The 25,396-nt window shown below is 42.6% G+C and overlaps 1 protein-coding gene and 1 long non-coding RNA gene across 2 annotated transcripts in view; one reads left to right on the top strand and one right to left on the bottom strand.

Annotated features, from left to right (window-relative positions):
- PLS3 (plastin 3) overlaps positions 1-25,396 on the top strand; it is a 980,136-nt gene that overhangs the window by 807,019 nt on the left and 147,721 nt on the right. The window lies entirely within an intron of this gene.
- Positions 6,730-25,224, bottom strand: LOC122789962. The gene is made up of 3 exons (XR_006362894.1): positions 25,129-25,224; positions 24,760-24,829; positions 6,730-6,875 (listed from the first exon to the last, which is right to left on the bottom strand). It is a non-coding gene; the product is annotated as an uncharacterized LOC122789962 (long non-coding RNA).

Genomic DNA, 25,396 nt, shown 5'->3' with positions numbered 1-25,396 from the left:
GGGGAGGAGCTTGGAGCCCAGATCTAAAGCTGTTGAAAACTGTCGGATCCAAATCCCACAGGTTGCTGCACAAATGAAGTCAACTACTTCAGATCCTGTTTTTACTCAACTTCAGACTTTTTGACATCCATTTTTGGAATATTACTGTGTCTGGACTTGGTCTGGGTTTCTACTGAGCTTTTGTTATAACCATGACCTGGGAGAACCTTCCCCCTCATCAAAATCAGCATCTTCAGTGAAGGACTCTTCCGGTGAGTCCAGGTCCAGGTACCAGGTACTTCCTCTTGCACTTCCTCTTTGCAGGGACTTCCTGGGGGGTGATCCGGGCAAGTATCCGAAGAGGACACCACTAAAGTGCGAGTCACCTGGGACTTCTCTGCCCTCTGTCCCAGGGATGAAACTGATGGTAGCTCAGGCCAAGGGGAAGCAGAAATCTGTCCCAACAGGGATGGCAAAGACTGAAAGTCCCCGATGGGCAATGCCTTTTCCATTATCTTAAAGGCTAGCCCTCCCATAGAGGGATGGGAGCCTGAAATCAAAACAGACTCCTTCGGAACTGGGATCACACCCCGCAGCAAGGAGACAGCCTCTGGAACAGAAGCCCAGGTCAATCCTACAAAAGCTGAGGTACCAAGGGAAATGGATGGTTTCAAAGGAAACAATTCAAGCCCCTTGGACCCAACCAGAGTGCCATGACCTTAAGAGACCTCTGGTGCAGAATGGTTGGAGGAACTCAAGCCAACTCTCAGGACTAGAGAAGAGGATGCTACCGGAACAGAGACAGTCAAGTCGGGAGAGTTGGAACTGAGGGCGCCAAAGTCTCGACAGGAGTTGCAGGAGGAGTTATGGCTAGCTCCAAGGCCAGCGTGGCTAGGAACCGAAAATAATTCCCTGGCCATCAGGAGTTGATCCAGCAGTCTCAATACAGCGGCATCAGAAAGACTCTTAGAAAGAATAGAAGATGAGGAAGGAGATTGGGGGGGGTCTCACTACTGCTAAGGGGCTTGGTGGCCTGTCTTTAAAGGGGTCAATAGAATGAGAGTATTCAGTCCTTGGCAGCTGTAATAATTCCGGCACCAAAGAATCTGTCGGTGCAGAAGTAGTTGTTTTTGGTTAAGAAAAACGCTTTGGTCTGGAACCAGATGAAGCCTCCGGTGCTGAGGCACTCTTCGGTACAAAGGATGACTTGGGCATTTTCTTAGACTGTTCCAAGGACCTTCAAACCAAAGAAGGCCTTTTTTTCGAAACAGATGAAGAAAATGAGGAAGAATTCAATTCTGGACTCATATAAGGCCTTATCAAATCCTGTTTTAAGTAATTTCTTCAATATTAATTTGTTTTTTTCTTTCATTCAGGGTTCGCATAGAGAACCCATGACAGATCGAACAATCTTCCTGCAGGTGAATCTTTCCTAGGCAATATACACAAAGTGCGATTATCAGAACTGCCCTCACATTTCTGGCATCTTTTAAACCCTGAGGTGCTTTTAATAGATTTAACAGCGGAAGGTTGTTCATCTGCCATAATAACGATTGTAATCAACTGTCAGTCACATAAAAAGAGAGAAAGACGTTTTTTAAATAACTAAATGAAGACAAGATATTTTCAAGTATCTACAAAGGTAACAAAGTAAGAATAAGTAGGAAAAGATTACCAGCAATGGTACTCAAGTTCTACCAATGGTGGGAGATGGGAAAGAATAAACAGTTATGTTAGGGATAAGAGGGAGCGGGTAAATAGGGAAAAAGAGAATTAGACAAGGATTTTTAAAAGGTAGATCCAAAAAATTAGAAAATAACTCCCTGTTCTAGCCAAGGCTTGATAGAAGGAATCTAATTTGTCTGGTCTGCAAAACGGCAAACGAGATCTGAGGTAACTTCAAAGAGGACCATTATGGGTAGTGCCTGGCTCAAGAGTTTGGAGAGCTGAAGCTAGAAGAAATGGCAGTGTTGGTTCCGAGGTTTGGAGCCGAATCAACAGTCAAGGATTGGGTGAAGACTGACATCAGATATACTGTTTTAGCAAGTGATAAGCCCAAACAACGCCCGCACACCCAGCCATCAACATCATGGTCACACTACAGTGGGGAAGACAAAAACCCTCTGCAGTGTACAAGTAGCTCACTACATGCAAATCTATGTGACTTTGAAAAAAATGTGACCAAACAATCACAGAAAAGCCACTCAACGAAAGTACAGTACACCATGGTTCAGTGATTCCAATGGACCTTTATCAAACCTATTCCATGGCTCACAACCAACAAAATTACAATGTTAATATACAATTATAAAAAATACTCAGTACAATAGGTACTGAACATTTTAGCAAACTATTTATATTAAAAATGCGATATCATCCAAGACTTGGGCAGTTACAAGTCAGGTGGAGACAAATTTCAAACATACATCTGTATTAGATTAGTATTTACAATTCTAATAATTGGAATTTTACATATGTGCATTTGTGGACAACCTGCATAAATTGAAACAAAAGAGGAAAAGGGGAGATTTTTGAAACAGAGTTTGATCATTCTGTAATAGTTGTGAGGAAGGATGTAGTTAAGGGATGGAAGCAATAGACAAGTAAAGGTTTTAGGTTCATGTAGCTGAAGCATTTTGGCAGCAGGTACTTTCTGCCTTGTCCTGAAAGCAGCACAGAAGTGAAATTAGAAAAGGATTTCTTTTTCAGTTGGTAGTTAATGAGTCCAACAGTTTAGGAGCAATGAGGAAGAAGCTATGGTCAGCGAGGTGCAGTTTATTTCTATGGATTATCAAATTAGGTGCTGAAGAATGGAAATATAAAAGATGGTAGTTAGATGATTGGGTGCAGAATCTGCTGGCACAAAAGAAAAGGAATCGAGCTTTTTTCTCGGTTTTCTTTTTGTCCCAGTGTCTGCCAAACATATAGACTACCAAATGGATTTAAGCGTTTTTGTTTTATTGCAGTAGAGTCCCCAGCGCAACACATGAGACATCCATTTGGAGAGGCAGCCATGAAGGCAGTATGTATCCTCACTAAGAAGTTCTGAGAGTATATGGATGAAGTGATTCTATGCCCTGGGCAGGTGGGGAGAAATGAGCTAATCAGATCACTGCAGGAAATCATAATGCTCTTTCACTGCGAGTGCATACTCCTGTCCATTCACTAACACCAGATGGTGACTTGGTGTGCCAAGCCTACACAATGTTAACTTCTTCAGAGGGATTTTGGCAGTATTTTTCCTGTTCTGCCCTACTCCCAACAGGCACCATATTCTTCCCAGCTAGCTCAGACAACTGTCTAAGCCACTATTCAAGTTTTGGCTACCTGTTTCACAGTTGGGGTTTTATCCCACTGTGCCACCAGAGCTGGCTAGACAGGAGTTGCATTTTAATTTAAGTACAAGCAAACCAAGCAGAAGCTGGGCTACCTGTCTCATGGGTAACCATTTGGCTTTTCAGAGAATAAGGCAATGGCACTCTTGTGAGAAACAGTTGTGTCTTCCAATCTACCTGGAAATACTTTGTAGAGAGGATTTTACTGAAAGCAATGGAAATTATGTAAGACCGTGATCTAGCATGATAATGAGAATGCTTTATCCAAATGCATTCTTTCAGGTCACAAAAAATTTCTGTACCAGAACAGAAGGCTGCAAAAACACCTCATCAGGAGCGATTTCAATCAATGTGCATAAAAATCAATGGTGCTATCAGACCATCTTTTTGTTGTAGTTTCTCTTATTTTTCTACATGGATACATGCATACATGCACTTCGGAGGAATGTTCCCACATACCCTGGTTAATGTCAAGGTGGAATGGAACCAGTATGTATCCTCTTAGTATAGTAATCCCAGACAGATTTTGTTCTCCTCCTGGTTGTCCCGAGGTGAATCTAACTCACTGTGGACATGCATCCACATCTTGTTGCAGATGGAGGCAAGACACAAACATGGAAACCTTTAGGAGAGATGCGTTTTTTGCAATCTACAATTATTCATTTTAACAAGATCACTGGCAAACTCAACATAAGACACAAAGCTAATAGAGAAACTCTACGAATAAGCAAGAGTCCCCTACAGGGTATTTATCCATACTCTGGAAGCAGGTCGAACTGCAGACTAAAAGCACATGGAAAGGCATTCAACTGCAACATTGTAGAAAGAAAGATCCGAAGGTGGTATCAAGTACACATCCCCCTTACACCACTGAATTCCAAGGAGGAGGAGGGAGACTGCCAAAAGCCACTGGGGAAAGGTACAGCTCTGGAAGCTGGGTCAAATGCACACTACCTGTAGGCAGGGTAATTCCACTTATCATAACCTCAGTGAACAACAGGAGTTTATCACTGCTGTGATATTTACATAGGGGTGGAAATATCAGAAACTGTCAACTATTTTTTGGCTGCCGAGTTTTTTTTTTTGGGGGGGGGGGTTAAACTATATTTTCAATCTTTTCACTCTTTTTGTAGCCAAGTATATAAAAGATGTCTAAATGTAGCTGCAGGACTTTCTTGATTCTGTTGGGTGAGGGGTCTGGATCTGCAAATGACCACATCATCTGCATAAAAAGCAGGGAATGATCATCACTGGGGATTCTACTGATAAAGGCTGAGGACAGTGCTAGAGAAAAGACAGAAACCAGGACTATTCCCTTTTGGTGACAGCTACACTGGGTGAGATTTTGGATCCTATCCTGATAAAGCATCTGTGTGAGATATAATCATAAAACCAGCCAAAGTCTTAAGGACAAGCACCAGGTTATGTGAGATGATTCAGAAGTAACAACTGATCAACAGCCAAAGGCCCGTGTAAAGTCTATGTATGAATACTGATTTAGTAATGTCTCTGCTACTTTTGTTTTAGAAAATATCTTGTAGGTGAGTACATGGCTGTCACTTTAAGCCTACCTGACCAAAAGCCTGGCTGCTTCTTTGAAAACAGGCTATATTTTTGTATATAGTCTGGTAGATGGGAGCACACTTTTTTGTTTAATACTTTGCAAAGTGCTAAAGATAAATAGAGAGAAGAGACTGGCTGAATAAGAGTTTGGGGTCACTGGTATTCACTGACTATAGCTAAAGCCTAATGACTGTGAAGATGTGATATGGAAAGACATAGTAAAGAGCTGTTGAACATTAAGGCAACCCTCGCATTCATCCATGGATAATGGACAAAGCTCCTATATATTTTGGATTTCTAAAGGGTCTTTGTTAAGTACTGCTGCAGGTACTGAACTTTGATGTATGCCATTCAATGCGATGTACTGACATAAGCAGTGAAGAACTGTCTGCACAGGATGAAAGCATTTTCCTACTCAAGTTTTAAATCTACACCAGTAAGAACAGAGACCAACAGAGGCATGTTTCCAGATAAGAATCACTACCTTGAAATGCTACACATTAAGTAGTTTTCTATCAAAGAAACCTGCTGCTCAGTCTCCTGTACATCCAGCACAGTTTTGGGGAATCAAACTTTTGGTTCTTTGTCAGTACTGCCAAAAGTACCTACTTGATTCTGACCTTGACCTGTGAAAGCCTTCTGGTTTATCTATTTAACACATTAAGATCTGTTTACAGAATTAGCCATAGCAAAAGATTAGAAATCACAGAGAAAGACATGTCAACCAAAACAAAAGCAGCCAGTAAAGATAAATAACTGCACAGTCAAAAACCTTTCCAGGTGAGTGGGAAAAGTGTGATGCTCCAGATGGCCAGATAAGGCTACCCAGAAAGAAGGGCTATACAAAAATTAGTCATGCTTACACTTACTTTACTACATTCCAGCATGAAGGAATGAAGTTAGTTTCATAGCTTCAATCAGGGAGATGACTCAAATGGGTCAGACAAGCCAAATGTTATCTCATGTTACTGTTACAATGACTGCCTCAGATGGTGACCCACCTTGGTCCAAATGAAGATGAGCCAGTGCAGTACTACTCATTATCCCATGACCTACAGAATGACAAGCAGTACAAATATCTGCAAACACACATGACAAATGATTTCAGCATAAGACTAAAATTAAACTCAGTAAGCAATGCTCCAGTTTAAACTATGAAGACAACATAAAGTCAAAGAAACCATGTGCTTATTTTGTTAACAAGGTAAGCTCACAAGGCACAAGTGCCCATTTTCAGTGTGTCAAGTAAGCTGCTCAGAAATGCTCAGTTTGCAAGTCAAAATGAATGACAGATTCACATTTTTGTTCAAAAGGAGCTATACCTGCAAACCCAAAATTAGCAGTAAAGACTGAAAAGTAAGATGCCCAGTTTATGCTGGTAGTGTTATCTTGTGAATCTAGTGAGGATGTGCTTGACATTTGTGTCAATGAATGTGAAAATGTTGACATTTTAGAGACACCTTCAACTAGCATCTGGGGTTTTAGTACGTCATACATTATAACTTTTATTACAACTTCTTTAAGACCCCGTTTAGAGGCTGCCATAAGAGTTTAAGGTATTCTGGGCATCCAGTTATGCTTCTGCAAAAATGGCAATATCACCGGCACAGCAGAGGTGCTGGGAGTCCAAGTGTGTGTATCACAATGTGTCTCAATACTTGTCAAAAGTTTACCTGAAGAAACATAAATATACATAAATGATGGCACGGATGCAAGTTGCAAAAGACAGTAAAGATTCTTAATGTTCTGTTCCCTCACCATATATAACCCAGGATGTCACAAGAGTGACAATTTTTGAGTAAATCCTAAGTACTGTAATGGAATATATAATTAAAATTAAATAAACTTGCCTCAATTTCTCGCAGTTTGGCTCTCTTCCCCTCAGACGCTTCCAGCATTTTCTGCAGATTCTTTGTATCTGAATAATCATCTTGTGGTACAGATTCATCTGAGCTGCTATCAGCTTCATCGGGACTGACTTCCTCTTCAATGTCCTGTCTACTGAAAGGCAGTTAAATAAGAGCACAAAGTTGATTTACTTTTAAAAAAGTAACATGCCATTTAAATGCCCCCTGTACTTCATCAACTGAAGATACTAGCCAAGACCAGGTTTTGACATATGTAAGACACTAGCATTCCTACAATTCCAAGAAGAAAAGCTTCAACCAAAAGATGCGTTTTGATTTAGAGAAAAGTGATACAAATGTTAAACCATGTCTTACGTTATCAAGAAAATAAACTTGTCGCTGAATTCTTTCCTTTCATGTACTGGTAGTGTGCCACGTTGTACTATATTTACCTACTTATCAGTCAGTCCATACCATACAGAATGTCTAGATTTTTTGTCTCATTGTTGGAATGTTCTTCATAAAAGAAGTGTTTTTCTGGCAAATCACTGAGGATTGAAGTCACTAAATAATGACAGGCATTTGAGTTTAAGACTTGCATCCTTCAGAAAATGCATGTTACTACAAAAACGTATTATCCTAGCAACTTTTTAAATTAGCAAAATCAATATTTAAACTCTGTCCAAGATTTTAGGCCTTTGCTCTCCCCCACCCCAATTGTTTCTGGGATGTAAATAACTCTTGCTAGTGCATAGGTATGAGTTGATCATTTGTTAGCCAGGAAAGCGGGCTAGGCCCATAGAGTTTTTTATTTTTCTTAAAGCTATGACATGGGCTGCAAAGGTCAGAGGTGTGTGTTGTATACGAGTCTACTGTGTATGGCCAAATCCACCCTATTGTCTCGTGTACGACAACAAAATAAGTTCGATTAACCACAACAACAAACAAAACTGAAAACAATAACGACAAAGGAAAGATATTTCCTCTCCTGATATTAAAACTAAAACCCCCGTAACACTAGCCTGAACTTTGTCTGAATAGTGGCAGTGTTATGGGAAGGTTTTAATGATGCTGAAATGTAAGGGTAGGGTAGGGGGAAGGAGCAGCATTACGATTAGGGTTAGCACCCATTACTAAAGGGACTACTGATCCCTTACCAGTTGCAGCTACAGTCTACTACCCCAAGCTGTAAAAACCTCTAGGAATACTGACTATACCAGGGGAAAGGGCTTCAGTGGACCAACCTCTTTTCTTTCATCAATTCTAGGAAATCTCCATAAGGAAATGTCTTCCAGAAGAGATCATGGGGATCCCCTACCCTTCATCACAACTGGTAACATCCATGACGGACTCTGGTGAGGAGTCTAAATGCCTCCTCTTGCAGGCCTGTTTCCTATAGCCCTCCCCCATGGGGACTTCTGAAGAGGGGTCAGAAGTGGAGGGGAGCTTGCCAAACAAAAATCTTTACCCACTGCCACACACTCATGGTCTCCTGGCAAAGTATGTATGATCATGTTCCCTCTGTTGATGTACCAGACCACTGCCATGTTGCCAGTCTGAATGGAGATCACACTCTTGGGGAGGAAATCTTGAAAAGCCTGCAGTGCTACAAGGACTGCTCTCATCTCCAAGATATAATGTGAAGACTGGCCTCTAGGAGGTGACCAAGCACCCTGAACCATCTTCCCTTTGAAATACCCTCCACCTCAGAAGGGAAGCTTCTGTGGTTACTGTGGCCCAGGGGCTTGGTGGACAAAATATTATTCCTTCTGTTACTGATAAAGAGGTTGTCCATCAATTGATATGATCTCTGCAAACCAGCGTGAGACAAATCTAGGTGTGAAGGCAGTGAAATGAAAGGGTCCAATGCAATACTATCATGTGGTACCTCACCAGGAGAACTAGTGTTTTGGTAGAGGCCAACAAACCTAGCAAACAAAGAATCAACCTTGTTTGAGGAAGAGTCTGCTGAATAATCTAAGATGCCACTAAGCCTAGGGATAGTACTCTGGAAGTTTAAAGACAGTTTAAAGACAGTGTTGAAGTGACATCCGATAAACTCTTTGTTGCAAGAGAGACAGCTAGCTAGCTGACTGGCTGACAGAGAGCCCCAGCAGCTGTACAAAGCAAAACAATAGGTTCTGATGTTGTACTAGTAGGTCCCTTGAAATAACAATAAGGGGCCCTTGCAGTCGGGGATGAAATGCCAACACTGCCATAATCTTTGTGAACACTCGGGGACTTTAGTGAGACAGAAGGTTATTGCTCAGAACTGAAAATGGCTGGCTGCCAGCTAGAAATGGAGAAATCTCCTGGACTGCCTTTGTATCTTTACGTGACAGTAGGCATTCTGGAGAGCTAGAGTGCATCCAGTCGTTCTTCCTCAGCAGAGGTAATATGGATTGCAGCCCGACCATATGGAACATTGTTTTATGAATTGAATGAGATAGAGGTCCAAAAATGGCCTGAGGTCCCTTTTTTTTTTTGTAACTTAAAAGAACCTGGAATAGACTCTGAATCCATCCTAAATTATCTTGAGAAACCTGTTGGAAATTTTTTTTTCTAGTAACCTGGAAACCTCTGTTGTTACAGATTCCATCTGAGTGGAATGTCAGGAATCTTTGGCTTCCTTTTTGGAGGACAAGAAAAGGGAATGGTATAGGCTCTAGTGACTATCCGTAACACCCAGTAATCCAGTGAAATATCTTGCCATGCTTGTGGGTGTAATAAGCAAACCTGCAACTGCCTCCAAAGTGCAGTAGTCCGGTAACCCTTCAAGAGTGCTGGGAGGGTTTCACAGTGAAAGAACTGCAAAAAAAAAAAAAAGTTGTCTTACCAAAACATTCCATCTGTGCTGTCGATCTTCACTTATCCTTGACTGTGGGTTCGGTTCCGTATCTCGGAACCAGCTTAGCTGTTATTCCAGCTTGTGCCTTCCAAAAACTCTCGAGCTTAGCTCTACCCATAATGCTCCTCTCAAGACTACCGCAGATTGAGTTTGCATAAAAGAGACAGACAGGATATAACATATCAGAGACCATATCTGTAATCATAAAGGAATAATCCAGTCTATTTTGATAGATCCGTTCCACCAAGAAGCCCCAAAGGCAGGGGGAAGGAGGGCGGGGATGTCAAAGATAAATGAAGATCGACAACACAGATGGAATGTTATAAGACATAACTTCTTTACCTGATGTCGTCAATCTTCATTAACCCTTGACTGTGGGACAGAGTTTCCAGCTACTGAAATCCTGGGAGGTCTCATGTAATAATCCTGCGCACCATCAAACCAAAGGATGCTCGTCCCTACAGACCGGATCCAACTTGTAATGAGTAATAAAGGTATGCGGGGATGCCCAAGTAGCCTCTGTGTATATATCTATAGAAACTCTGGCATTGAAGACTGCGGAAGCGGTTATTGCCCTCGTAGAATCTGCCTTTACAGGCCCTGGCAGCTAAACTTTCCGTTATTTTATAAATGAAGGTTATGCGGTACTTGAGCCATCTACCCAGAGTAACCTTAGAAACTGGTTTGCCCTCAGCACAAGAAGAAAATGAAAAACAGCTGATCAGATTTTCTGAATTCCTTTGTTCTGTGGAGATAAAAAAAACGTAATTGCCCATGAACATCTAGCAAATGCAGACAGTATTCGCCTATGTTTGAAATCTTGGGGAAAAATACTGGAAATTATATAGTTTGCTTGATATTAGTGTCAGATACTACTTTTTGTAAAAAGGAAGGATTTGTTTGCAAAGAAACCCTGTCCTTAAGAAAGATTCGTTAAGTAAGTTTGCAAGATAAGACCTGTAATCTTCTAGCAGAAGTAATAGCAACCAAGAATGAGGTTTTCCAGGATAAAAAAATTCAAATCACTATTTGCTGATGGCTCAAATGGGGGATTAATTAGAGAGTTGTACCACCAGGTTCAAGTCCCAAGGAGTAGATGGATCCTTATATAGGGGTCTCAGTAATAAGGTTCCTTTCAAAAAGTCTTACAGTCGTAATAAAAGCCATCTCGAGAGCGGACAGGAGAGGAATGCGTCTGGCACTTAAAAGTGGCCAACAAAATCTGAGGTAATCTTGACAGGAGCAATATGGGTAGAGCTAAGCGAGACTTTTTGTCTAACGCGAGCTGGAATAAAGGCAGAGCCGTTTCCAAGATACAGAACTGAACACACAGTCAAGGATTAAGTGAAGACTGACATCAGATCCCCTGTTCTGCAGTCAAGCCCCAGGCCCTATTATGGCAGTGTCTATTCAAGTTGCAACCCCTCTGCCCAGGGAGTCTGCCTCCAGGAGTGTCCTGGTGATAACCCTGTGATTTTCTGAACCATATCTTCATGCAGTTTCTTTCATTCCTAGAAAAGTAACTTTGTGGGGTGGAGAAGAAAATTCCAACAGCAGAGAGGGTTTTACCACCTTGTTTACTCCTTGTAAGAGTCTCTAACCTTTGGTCTAAAAAGGGTAGAACCAATGAACAAGGCATTAATAAAAGGCATGCCAACCCGTAGTAATGTTGATGCTTGCTGCTCTGCCTGTACCATAAGCTTCACTGTTGAGCAGAGGCATGGTCACATTAGAAGTGGATTGCAGGGTAGGCAACTGGGAAGTCCACTGTTTGTTGAACATCTGCTGATACATTAGCTGGGAAGGAGTTTGTAAGCTCCTTGGTCAGGTCCATATGAAAAACGTGTCATGTGCTTAAAGTAGATCAGCACTAAGTGCAAAAGTTGCTAAAGCACAAGTCCATTTCCCCAATCTGTCCAGCTTCCTTGACTCTGTGTTAGGAGGATGAACAGAGGAACTCTCCTTTGACCGTTCTTTTTTTTTTTTTTTTGTGGTTGCTGCTATTACCATAGCATCTACCGGTGGACCTTTACTCCACTGCTTTCTGTCCTTTGGAGCTACCAAAATCTTATCTGGCTTTTAGGAATAAGTTCCACTACCATCAGGGTCCTTCCATGCCTGTTGTGCCACAAGCTCTAAAAGGGCATCACAGCAGGTTGTACCACACAGGATACAAATGAGCTAGAAGCAAAAGCCTCAAGTAACACAGATTCAGCTAGTGAAGTGACTTCAGTGGACCAATCCCATCGCTGTTTTACCGGTTCTAGAATGTCACCAAAGGTGACATCTTCTACAGAAGGATGTAGGAGAACCTTCACCTTTCATCCAGATCTGTCTCTTCTGTGACGGACTCTGGGGAAGAGTCAGAATGCTTCCAGTTGAGTCTGTTTTCTAGGACTATCTCAGGGGAATCTCCGGAAACAGGTCTGAATCAGACTAGGAACTCAAGTGGTGAGTATCCCTCCAGGCCTAGAGGTACTGATTGCCCCTGCTGATCTGAATGAGTAAGTCAGTCACAGGATCCACAAAGAATTGGGATGAATCCAAACTCTAAGGCAACACCTGAATCCTTGGTCCTACCAAAACTCGTTCAAAAGCCTCAAAGGCTGATGCTGCAATAGTAGCCAAAAGTCCCTCCTATCAGAGGCCACAGGGATCATCCCAGGCTCAATCAGGGAGGGCTCAGAGGATGTCCTTGGACCAGAGGTATCAACAGAGAACAATTTGAGAGGCAGGAATGGCGCCAAAAACATCAGTCAGCTACACAGCTGGAATCCTAGCATTGACACTGTCTCAGAGACTAGTCTTGATGTGAAAGAGTGGAGAGTAGTGGGTGTTTTCAAACCTGAAGTACCTCAACCTATCTGCTCCAACTGAGATGCATGGTTGGGGGGGGGTCAGACACATGGGATGAGATCCAAAGGGCAGACTGGTATTGGAAAAAAAAAAGGGTAGGGGTAATTGGACTCTTAACACCCCTTAGGGACGGTACTGGGATAACCCCCAGCTGTATTTGTGGTATGAGGAATCTTCATTATTGGATGGACATCCATCTTGGTAAGTCTTCTGGTGTACTGGGCTGACCTCAATGATTATGCCATCGTCAGGTCTTGGGGTGTCAGACACATGGGATGAGATCCAAAGGGCAGAATGGTACTGGAGAAAAAAGGGTAGGGGTAATTGGACTCATACCGCCCCCTTAGGGATGGCACAGGGATAAACCCCAGCTAGATTTGTGGTATGAAGAATCTTGTTACAAGCTAGACATCCATCTTGGTAAGTCTTCTGGTCTACTGGGCTGACCTCAATGATTATGCCATCGACAGTGGTCTGGAGTACATAATATGGGTTAAATGCAGCCTAGAACTCACCAGCTCTGGGCAGAATCTACTTTGAGGCAATGGAGAGCAGATCCAAGCAGCCAGTGGGTCCAATTTCCTCAGAGTCCCTGATGCTGGAACCAAGCGATCTGACAGATCTTGAGAACTTTTCCAGTACTTCCCAGCTATCTTCTTCAGATCTCTATCTTTTTTTGGCTTTTCTTTAGACTTCTCCCTTTTGTCCCTCACCCATTCTACTGTGCAAAGAATCTGAAGCAGACACTTTCCTAGAATTACTACACATCATAGGCTGAGAGTATAAAGACCCTCTCTGTCTGAGGGGGAAGAAGCCTTTTAGAATGAGTTTTTCCTTCTGACCTTGAATGGCCCTAGACCCAAAAGTAGCACAAGTGTCAGTTTGCCCAAGTCTGTTATTTAGATTCTGCCCATCTAGAGTGAGGGTCTTGAGGTGGAATCTTGTGTCCACAGGCCATGCACTTCTTAAAACCTTTTTTTTCTGACTTCAGGGAAGAAACAACTAGAAATGGGAAATATTGAAAACTACCTGTCTGGAGTATTTCTTTAAGTATCTATGTAACTGGGTCTATATTACATCATCGAACACTTAAAAAAGCGAACGCTGATTGATCGACCTAATTTAAGCGAAAGCTTATAATCTCGAACTGTCAGATCAGCAATTTTTTTCCCAGAGAAAAAAAAAATCGCTGATCCAAAACACATACACACAACACAAGCACACCAAACAAACAGAAATCCACACACACACACACACCTAAAATCTGATACCTAACCCTACACTAAACTATGCACACACCACTAACTACCCACTTACCTTAACCCAAACCCTAAGGTCCGTCACTATCGCACACTCCTCACCCGCTCCCTAACCCTAACTCACTTAAATCTGCCCTAACCCTCATGTCCACTCAACCGCGCACACACCTAACCCGAGCCCTAACCCTAACTCGCCTAAATCACCCTAACACTCACATCCACACAATCGCACACTTACCTGAATCCGACCGGTAACTTTCCACCATAACACTGAAAATACCGAAGCAACAGAAACGGACAACCAAATTCTTTCCCTAGGAAAAAATTTGAGTTTCTGCTGCTTCGATATTTTGCAGTTTCGCAAAAATAAGTTCGATCAATCAGCGTTCGAGGATATAATATAGACCCTATCTAACTATACATCTGTAAACCATTCTACAGAAAAATATTTTACCTCTAACAATGCTTGAAAATACCAGTTGGCATAATGGTTAAGTTCCTCACCTCCCATGCACAAAGTACAAGATTCCATCCTGATCTCCAGCCAATGCCTATTTGTAGTTTGCATGTTCTCGTTGCATCTCTGTGGGGTACCTTCCACCTCTGAGAAACATACTGAGTGCTTCCATCTCAAACTCACTCAAGAATGGAGCTGTAGGTTTCTGGCAGCACAAACTGTACATGGCTCCCTTTATGGGGAAGAGCTGTATATAGCAACCGCCTAGGGCATATACTGTAGTGCACAGCATCATCAAGATAGAAGACCACAAATCACAGAGTGTGATCCATGGCAGGGCTACACATTCAATGGTGTAAAATATGGCTCCAGGTGATTTGGTTGCACTGACTAATGCAGCCAAATGGGCATGGGCATTTGCTAGTGCTAAGCTGATCAGAGAGCCAGCCTACTCTGACTTACACATGCTAATGGTGGGAGGGGTGTATGTGCCCCTCTTGGCCAGTGTGCCCAACATAAAGCCCAGCAGCCTTAGGTCAATAAGCTACTGCTGGCTGGTGATCAGATGCCCCAGCTTGGGTTACCTGGGATAGCTCTGTTGAGTGAAAGCTGGATGTAAAACCAATCAACCTGCCAAACATTAACTAAGAATTACTACGCGCAATGTCGGTTCAACTAACAGAACGCAGCTTGGAAGTGGATGACATGATGGTAAAGCAGTGGCTGGAGATTCTGCATTTCCAGTAGACAAGATGGAACGGCACTGCAGCAAAGCCACTTGGCTTTGGATCAATAGTCTACTATTCAGGAGGATGACAGGCTAGAAATGGTATGAGAATTGTGGTGACGGAGAGGTTTCAGAAGGAAGAAAGGGATGTCATCAGAATTAGTGAGACTCATGGCAATCGGACTCCAGCCCAATGATAGGACAGTATTCATAACCTCAGCTTATGCCACACAGCAAGGTTGTGACAGTGAAGAAAAGAGTGGATATAGACCGCAATTGCAGGACCTACTAGAAAAAGCAGGACAACATGAACTGGGGTTAATGGTTGACCTGAATGCACATACTAGGACAGACAGAACAGGATATGAGGATTGCCTGGGTCCACGTGGGTGGGGCAAAAGGAATCAAGGCGTACAGACCATTCTACACTTCTGTCTGGCAAATGGCTTTATGGTGGCCAAAACACAGCTCAGACAGAAACAGCTACAAGAACACAAAAAATGGCCAACCTACAACTCAGGTAGACTTCCTCCTAGTAAGGAAAGGGCACTGGGGTAGAATCAGTGATTCAAAGTCATCCTCAGTAAAACAGTTGGCCCACAACAGAATACACTAGTTGCCAAAATCAGATGCAAGCAGTGGTTACAAAAGGCACTAAGGTCAACAGAGATGAGGCTGAAGACCTGGAGGTTGAATGGAGAGAGCACAACAGCTCAAGGAATTACCCAGGGCTCTAACACCTCGTGAAGAAGAGGGAATAGGTAGAGCTGAAGAAGAATGGCAGTGCTTCAAAACAGCATGTGTGAGGAATACAGAAAGTACAGTTGTGTACACTTACCATTAATGTAGATGTCAGAGTGTATTCACTGTTGCAGTCCTAACCAATGGGTTAACCAGCTCCCGGTAGCCCTCGATCGGCCAGAATACCAAAGGTAAGTAAAAATGACGTCTGTTGTAAAGGACGTCAGGGCATCCGATACAAAAGGAGCCAGCCGACGTCACTTCCTCAGTCTTTCTTGCCATAATAGTCAGAAGCCCCCAGAAAACAAGGCTTAAACTAAATTTAGCCTCTACCTTAGGAAAAGAGAAAAAAGGGGGAAGGAGGGAGGGAAAGCAGGACTGCAACAGTGAATACACTCTAACATCTACATTTATGGTAAGTGTACACAACTGTACTATGTTCATCGTGTTTTACTGTTGCAGTCCTAACCAATGGGTTGATTACCAAAGCCCAGAGAAAAGGGAGGAGGAACCAACAGAATCAAGGATTGGAGATAATGCCCTGCAGAACAGCAGTGGCAAACCCTGCCCTGGCTCTTGAAAACAAAGGCAAATTATAATGCTTTGTGAAAGTGTGAACAGAAAACCATGTGGCAGCTTCCAAAATGTCTTCAGTAGGGGCACCCCTTAAAAAGGCTGCAGAAGTGGAAGCTGCTCTAGTTGAGTGGGTCCTAACACCTTGAGGAGGAACCTTGCCATGAAAGGAATAACAAAAAGTAATACAATGAGCAATCCATTTAAAAATGGTTTGCTTAGAAATAGCCTTGCCCTGGGCTCCAGGGGCAAAGCTGACCAATAGCGGAGCTGATTTCCGAAGGTCTTTAGTCCTGTCCAGGTAAAACCTGAGCTGTCTATGCACATCAAGAGAATGTAGGATCCTCTCACCTCTATTTCCAGGATTAGGAAAAAAGGTAGGAAGGTGTATGGACTGATTAAGAGTCAGGCTAGAAACCACCTTAAGCATAAAGGAGGGGTTGGGTTCTCAGAGAGACCCTATTCTGCATGGAAAATAAGAAAAGGCTCCAAAGCCATCAAAGACTGCAGCTCCGAAACCCTCCTTGCGGAAGTTATAGCCAAGAGGTAGGCAGTCTTCCACGAGAGAAACTTTAAATCTGCAGTGGCAGCTGGCTCAAAAGGAGGAAGAGTGAGTTTCTCGAGAATAAAATTAAGATCCCAGGCTGGAGTAGGCGATCTTCTTGGAGGTTTTAAGTTGCAAGCATCTCTGAGAAACATTTTCATCAGAGGATGAGAGAAAATGGGTTGTTCAAAAGAGCAATGAGCAGAAATGGCTGAAGCATGGATCTTGACAGAGGAAAAAGAAAAAACACCCTGAAGCAAATAAGCCAGGTATTTCAGGATCAGAGGAAGTGTAGGCTGAGAAGAAGATTTCCCTCTAGCCTGCATCCAAAGAGAGACTCTTTCCCATTTGCCAGCATAAGACTTCCTAGTGCTAGCCCTCATGGCCTCCATCAGCACGTCAACCACCTGCTGGGACAGGGAAGAATAGGATGGAGCCATAAAACGAGGCAAGCTGCCAAATGGAGAGAGTGAAGATGTAAAACGTTTTCCCCTTCCTGAACCAAAAGATCTAACCTCAGAGACAGAAGCCAAGGAGGAAATTGGGAGAGACTGCAAAGCGGTGGATACCAATGTTGTCTGGGCCAGACCGGAGCTATGAGAATAGTTCATAGTCGTTCATCCCTGATCTTCAATAATACTCTGGGAAGAGGAAGGAAGGCATAAACTGACAGCAGCATCCAAGGGAAGGACAGGGCATCCAGTCTCCAGGCTCTGCTGTGATGCTGTCTGGTGCAAAAAAGGGGAAGGAGATGGTTGTCTGGAGAGAAGAGATCCACTTGAGGAGTGCCCCAACGTTGAATGATGCTGTAAAAAACTGCTCTGTTCAGCTGACACTCGTGAGGATCCAGGGTCTGTCTGCTTAACTGGTCTGCCAAAACACTGAGCCTTCCTGGAAGAAACTGGGCTAGGAGATGCAGGCCCAGGGATGCTGCTATGGACCAAAGACTCATGCTCTGTCTGCACAGGAGGTAAGGAGTCGTCCCTCCCAGCTTATTGATGTACCACATGACTGTGGTGTTATCTGTCCTAACAAGAGGGGTCCCTGGAGAAAGAAGATGCTTGAAAGCTAGTAAAGCCTGCTGGACTGCCATCAACTCCTACAAATTTATGCGCAGGTGCATCTGCTGGGCATTCCAACTTCCCTATATGCATCTGCAATCCAGGTGAGCTCCTCAGGCATAGTCCGATGAGTCTGTGGTAAGAACTTGAGTGGCCATTGGTGGGCGAAAAGGCATGCCTTTGTTGTGTAGACAGGCTGTTGCCCACCAAAGAAACTCTGTCCGCAGACATGAAAGCAGAGGAATTTTCACACCCAGGTCCTGTGTGCGTTGACACCAAGTGTTCTTGAGGTACCATTGCAATTTCCTCATATGCAGTTTTGCATATGGAATCATGAGAATGCAAGAGGCCATGAATCCCAGAGCTTGCAGGTATTTCCTTGCAGGGAGCTGGGACAGGCTTGCCAAATCCTTGAAGTAAATTGAAAGAGTTGTCTGCTTCTCCTGGGTGAGACATATCATCTGGGCGGCTGTGTTCAGACTCGCTCCCAGGAATGTAATCTCTTTGGATGGCACCATTTTTGATTTTTCCATGTTGAGAGTGTAACCCAGGGAAGACAGGAGTCTTTACAAATTCTAGATCCTTTAGCAGCAGTTCCTGAGAATTTGCTTGAATTAGACAGTCGTCCATGTATGGCTAAATCTGAATTTTCTTTTGCCTGCAAAAAGCAATGACTGGAGCCAGGCACTTTGTGAAAACTCTGGGAGCAGTAGATAAGCCAAAGGGCAGCGCAGAGAATTGATAATGTTGCTTGCCCACCCTGAAACGAAGGTACTGCCTGCAACTTTCCCTGACAGGGATGTGCAGATAAGCTTTTTTGAGATCCAATGTCACCAGCCAGGAATCCTTTTCTAACATTGGCAGTAAATGATGCAGAGCAAGCATTTTGAACTTTGGAATTATCAAGAAAGTGTTCGGGATGAATAGATCCAGGATAGGACATCAGGTGCCTTCTTTTTTTGGAACTAGGAAAAGTCTGGAATAGAATCCCTGGCCTACCTGCTGAGCAGGAACTGATTCGATTGCTCCCAGATGTAGCAGACAAAATTTGCTTTTCTACTTCTGCCCTTTGGTTTGGAGGAGCATCCGGAAATCCTTTGGGTACTGGAAAGGAGTGGAAAGAAAACTTGTGCCCTAGGGATACAGTTCTGAGTACCCATCTGTCATCTGTGATGGTGGCCCAAACATTTGCAAACAGGGCCAACCTTCCCCCTAAAGGACTCTCCGGGCAGGCAAGAACAGGCAGAAGTTGGACAGAGTCATTGAGAATGTTTAGATTGAGATGCAGGTTTACAACTTCCCACCTTTGAAGAGGAAGCCTGCCAACGCTTAGACGTTTGAGGGGTAGCCCACTGCCCCCTAGAAGATTTGTAACCTCTAGTCCTAGAATGGCTCCGTCTGCTAGTATCAGGGAACGTCCAACTCCTAGAAGGATAATTCCTGCTAAAGCAAGGAGGCTGAACTTGCAAAAAGTCTGTCTGCATAGACTTGGCCTTGTCTTCCATCTTCTTGAGCACTTCCTCTGCTTTGCTGCCAAAAAGACTGTCCTTATGCAAAGGTACATCTAAAAGCTTAGCCTTAACAGGCTCTGGTAGGGGCTGCTCCCTGAGCCAAGCGCACCTTCTAACAACAGAGGCAGAAGCTGTAGCCCTACAGGAGGCTTCTAGAATGTCAAAGCCACAATGTAAAGAATGCTTATTGACTAGACTGGCAGAATTCAGCAAATCCTGCATATCCTTACTCTGCCAACTGAGGCACACCTGCTGTCCTAGATTTAATAGCTTCCAAGGTGTGCTGCTGGTACTTCAGCATATGAAGAAGACAATTAGTAGACCTAATAATCTCTGCTTGACAGTGGCACAGGAAAATAACTTTCTTGGGTGGCGTAAGCCAGGGAACCTTGTTGGCTAGGCTTATGCAGGCCCTCGGACCGATAGCCTAGTACCTACCTATGAATAGCAAGAGTGGCAGAGGTATAAACCTTTTTACCCCACCTATCTAGGTTCCTGGATTCCCTGTCAGAAGGAACAGGATTTTTAGTAACAGTGGCCTAAACTCCTTTAGGGCCTTGAGAAATACCCTCTGGATCAGCCAACGGATTTCTGAAAAGAAACAAATGAGAATCAGGAACTCTATAGTACCTGTCAGGTTTCCTGGGAGCAGGAGGAACCGAATTTGGAGTCAAGGAATTTTCCAGAAACCACTTCCAACACAGCAGGAATAGCCAAAGGCTTATGTGAGGGAAATCCAAAAACTCCCTAATCCTTTTCTTAGAAAGGGGGTAATCCTGACTTTCCCATTTAAAATGTTCCCTGAGAGTATTTAAAGTATCACCAAGAGAAATCTTCTGGAGGAGAAGCAGAAGGGATGGACTCCTCAAAAGGAGAGAAAGCTTGAGAAACAACTTCTTCATCCAGAGAAATACTAGAAGTATCCAAACCTGAAAAGGACAAAGCCTCAGGAGAGGCATACCTACCCCTTTTTGAAGGAGGAGGCAGTGAACCCCTAAATAAGAGTCAAAAGGTCATCAGCCATTTTAACCATTTGAGAATGTGGGGGACGAGAGGAAACTGGAGCCTGCTTCTTCACAGTCTTACGACTGGAAGATTTACCTGCAAGTTTAAAGGACTCAGGAGGCCTGGCAACTGCCGAAGTTGTTGGTATGAGCTTGCTGTCTGAACGAAGAACTGAAGTCTTAAACACCGGAGTCAACTTCACAGCTCCGGATCCAGCTGAAGAGGCAACAGGCGGAAGGTCAGAAGGCAAAATGTACGCCGAAGGTCTGGGTACCTCAGAAATGGTCTCAACCAAGGCCTGTAGTTGAAAATCTGCAGGCTGCAAAGGTGCCTCACTGGCCACTGCATGACCGACGACCAACCTATCATCCGAGGACTTGACCTTCGGGAGCCTGTCGTGGTCCTTATCCTTCTTGGGGATATTCGAAGCCTGAAGACCAGCGGACGCCATACCGACAAACTTAGGTCACTCCAAAATGCTTAGCTAAAAGCTCAGCCCGATGACGAATAGTACATGGATTAAAGGAAGCACAAAGATCACAATTAGGAAAGTCGTGGTCAAGGCCTAAACAAATACAATAGGAATGAAAATCTCTATGTGGAATCTGCTTTCCACAGGTAAGACAATTATTAACCTTTTCTGACATTCGTTAAGGCAAGAAAAGAGGATCCCTAGTGGGGTGCTTAGCTGTAGATGACTTCAACTTCGTAATCGGAAACACAAAAGGTAAACTGCCGACTGGCACTCGTGCAAGAAATGCTTCTGCTTCGGGCTCCACGGTAAGGAAGACTGAGGAAGTGACGTCGGCTGCCTCCTTTTGTATCGGACGCCCTGACATCCTTTACAACCAACAGCAGACGTCATTTCTACTTACCTTTGGTATTCTGGTTGACTGAGGGCTACCGGGAAGCCGGATAACCCATTGGTTAGGACTGCAACAGTGAAACACGATGAACATCAGATACGTGGCTGAACAAGGTATGGAAATAAGGCACATAAGAAAAGCTGGCGGTGGAATGCAGAAGTCCAGGAAGTCATTACAGCCAAGTGACGTCTCCAGGCGTTTCTGCAGTTACCTCCTACTGCGCTTCTAGGCATCAAATATTGCCTGTTCATATGCGCATTAATAATTCCAAAACCATTCTACATACAAGGTATCAGACTATTTTGTCTTGAAGCATATATGATGGCAAACACAATTATGACCTCTGTCAATGAGTATTTGTTAGAACTGCAAGGTGATAACTTCATTTTTTAAAGGATTAAGCCACACCCACTGGGAGTTAAAGGTACACATTCAAAAGAGTTCTACTGGAGGGAATGAGTTTTAAAAAAAAAAAAGAGATGGAATGCAGGAAAACGTAGCTGATAGAACAGATGGCCCAGACTAGGAAGGAGTACCGGATGGCTAAGAAAAGGAGAGAGCTGCAAAAGCAAAGAACAAGGCATTAGAGACACTCTACCAGGTTCTTAAAAGTGACTCAGTAGATGGTACAAAAATACTACATTATGTTGCAATGCAAAGACCAAGATAAAAACAGACAGTTAAGACACCTTTCATAAGGGATGCCAGCAAACACCTGCTTACTAATTCATAGGACATCAGAGACAAATGGAAAGAGCACTTCCAGCAGCTACTGAATTAAGAAACCTCCACAGAGGCTTTAATGCCCGAGTCGAACCTTACAATGAGAGAAGAGGAGGGACCATAATAGTAGTAAACAAAAGTACCAATGATAATGAAGTCAGGGAACGCATCAGGCTCAGATGAGGTCATAGCAGGTATAATAAAGATGATGGGTGAGATAGAGGAGAAATGTATCTTGAGGGTGCTCAGAAGGGGGGGGGGGAAGGCGTATCCCAGATGACTGAAGAATAAGCATACTAGCACCAGTGTTCAAGAACACATGGGACATTAACAACTATTGACAGTACAGAGGTATCAAACTCTTGTCAAGTTGCATGAAAAGTTCAGGATAGGGTCACTGATAAACCTACATGCAGAGTAGTACAAATTCACATGGGAGATGAGCAGATCAGATTCAGATCAAGATGCAGCACAACTAACTGACCAGATATTTGCAGTGAGACAGACAATTCAGAAGCTAGAGATGAGGGAAGAGTCCAAATGAGCATTCCTAGACATGGAGAAAGCAAATGATGATAATAAACATGTATGGATATATACCTGGGACATGGACATAAGGGATGCTGATGTGCTTTTCCTTTTATGAAAGACTAGCAAGGCCTTGTTTGGAATATTGCTTTAATTTGTGGAGAATGCATTAGGGTTGCAGAAGAGGCAGGGAGCAATGTTTTTCCTTCTGTTAATGTCACTATCCTCACTAACATGTACAGTGCCTCACTTCTACCATCTCGATTAACCTGCCAAAGGCCAATGAATCCATTTTCTACACCCATCCACTTTACAAATGGGTCTAAGTGAAGGTGGACACTTCCCCAGTGCAACACATTAAACTCTTTACCCTACATTCCCCTCACTCTCTTACAGGTACTACGCTAAATACATCACATATTTATTCTTACTCTATTAAACACACCATCAAAACAAAAGGTTCAGACAGCCTTTAATCTCCATGCTCTGCTCTGTTAACTCATTACAGCAGAGTGACGCATCCAGGTGTTTCTGCAGCTGCATCCTACTGATGCCACTAGGAGTCAAATATTACTTGTTCATATTTGCATTAATAATTCCAAAACCATGCTACATACAAAGTATTAAAACGCTTAATCTTAAAGCTTACATTATGGCAAACACAACTGTATTGATATCTGACTTCTATGTTAGGTAAAGAGATGATTGTTGTTCATATAATATTTATTTATATTGTTATAAATGCCTTATTTTTCTAAATATCGCATCAACCATTCATCAACCACGTAGCACACACAAAGCTGCTTCATCGCATATGAAAAAACTAATCTGTATGAACAAAATTCTGATGACAGTATGTGTGCAACTTGAGTGGTAAATGAGATGTTGTAAGATGTTTATATCACAAACTTAATAGTTATTATTTTTACTGTGACTTATAAAATCCTGTTTAAGACCTAGAACCTAAAGAATTCTACCACTATAAAAATAGCTTGTGCTGAAATACAGGAATCTGAAAATTAGAATGCAGGACAACCTCCAATCAAAAAGGTAACCATTTTAAATGATAATGTAGGGTAAAACCTTTTGATGGATACCAATATGCTAAAATCTGATACAGTATTGAACCAAACACTTCCTACTGTAAATCATTTTCCCCAAACAACTCTATCCTACCACTATGGCATTCGATTCAAACCCTGGGTGTCTGTATGTGGGTCTAAGTCATAATATCAAAAGTTCAAAAGACTGAAAACCAAAATATCTAAAACTCAAAATACCAAAAACATTTTTAATGCAAGTGGCACACCCACCCTGCACCCAGACACTCAACTGTACCTTTTCAAGTCGAGCTAACTCTGTCGCTCGAACCCTGCTAATTATATATACCAGCTGGGAGACTGCGCAACAGTGGAGATGGGGCAAATTACCATTTTCGATGCATTTTGGTTTTCAGTCTTTTGAACTTTAGACCTTATGGCACACACCCCTGTGTGCTTGCATATCTGGGGGGAGGATGACTTTTAGTGAACAGATTGCTGGGGCAGTTATATGCAACAAAAAAAAAAAAAAAACTCCCACCAATGCTCCTACTCCTTACATTGTTCGGTATCAAATGTGAAGTAAGTGAAGAATGGCCTCAGCGCTGCATCCTCAACAGCATCTTACAACTTCAAGCAGGCCAAATCAAACACGTGTGTGCCCAGGGCAAGACGAAAAGTACCCATAACAGGGTATTCTTTTGGTGGAAAACATTAAATACTCTCCATTACCCTCAAAATTAGAAAAAAAGAAAAAGACGGCAGCCAGACACTCAATCCTATCTTTTCAAGTCAAGCTAACTCTTGTCGCTTGAACCTTATTTACCTGAACTGCACTGTGAGAAATGCCCACTCCAGAAAACCAAATGATGTTCTGACAATATGGAAATGAATCTGTACATGCTGATATTCTGTTTGTTATAGCAAACAGACTACAGAGGTTTGTAAAATCACTGCCTTAAAAAGGTAAGTTTTAGAAGTAGTATTATTTCAGCAAGATGACTGAATCCATGGGGAATTAAAAAAAAAAAAAAAAAAGTACTTTTGGTATCACTGATGACATCATTTGTGTAGAAAGGACTAGGAAAGGGATGGAGCAAGCAGTGAAATGGGGCAGAGTAAGGAGTGGGAGGGGAGAAGAGTGGGTACTGCCCAATTTTCATCTTTACCAATGGTAGCAACCATGTCTGCGAGGGAAGCTAGTACATGGACACCAGTAAAAAAGCAGATTGAGAGTAAACTGGAGGACACAATATACAGAAAATAAAAATAAAGTAACAGTGAATGAAATCTTACTTTGTTTTAATTTTCTTTTCTTCTTCAGATTCTTGATTTTCTGGAAGCTCCCACTTCGATACAGTAACAGCTATTTATGCATGAGAAGGGGAAAATCATTTTCTTGACATACTTACTAAAACAAAACATGTTGCAGTAATTCTAACATGCATTTCTGATAGTACAGTTTCTACAAAATCATTCCATCCACAACCCATTTTATTCCCCTACTAATTTAAAAGAACTAAAATAAATTAGCTTTCTTTCACACCAGCAAAACTGTCAACATCGTTCAGGCAAATCCATGCTTTAAGTGAAAGAAGTTAAATAATTACCCATTTTACTATCTATACAAATATCAAAATAAGAAGTACAAAAATAAATTGATACCTTGTGCCTCAAGCTCTGACTCATCAACGACCTCCCATTTGGAGGGAGCTATTTTGGACAATGGATTTAGTGCTTTCACAGATACTGGAAGAGGTTCATCAACTAAAAATAAAATTAAAAAACATGTTCATGATGGTAACTCCTTATGCTATTCTTTCATTCAAAAATTATTTTTACTTAGTGTCTAAAAGCAAAACATAGCCATTTACAAGAGTTCTAAAAGGATGCATCTTAAATCATCCTTATCACACAACTTGTCGTGTTTTCT

The sequence above is a fragment of the Protopterus annectens genome, chromosome 15.part0, assembly GCF_019279795.1.
Source record: "Protopterus annectens isolate FY-2018-M chromosome 15.part0, PAN1.0, whole genome shotgun sequence".
Lineage (NCBI taxonomy): Eukaryota > Metazoa > Chordata > Ceratodontiformes > Protopteridae > Protopterus > Protopterus annectens.
This window is presented reverse-complemented; position numbering and strand designations above follow the sequence as displayed.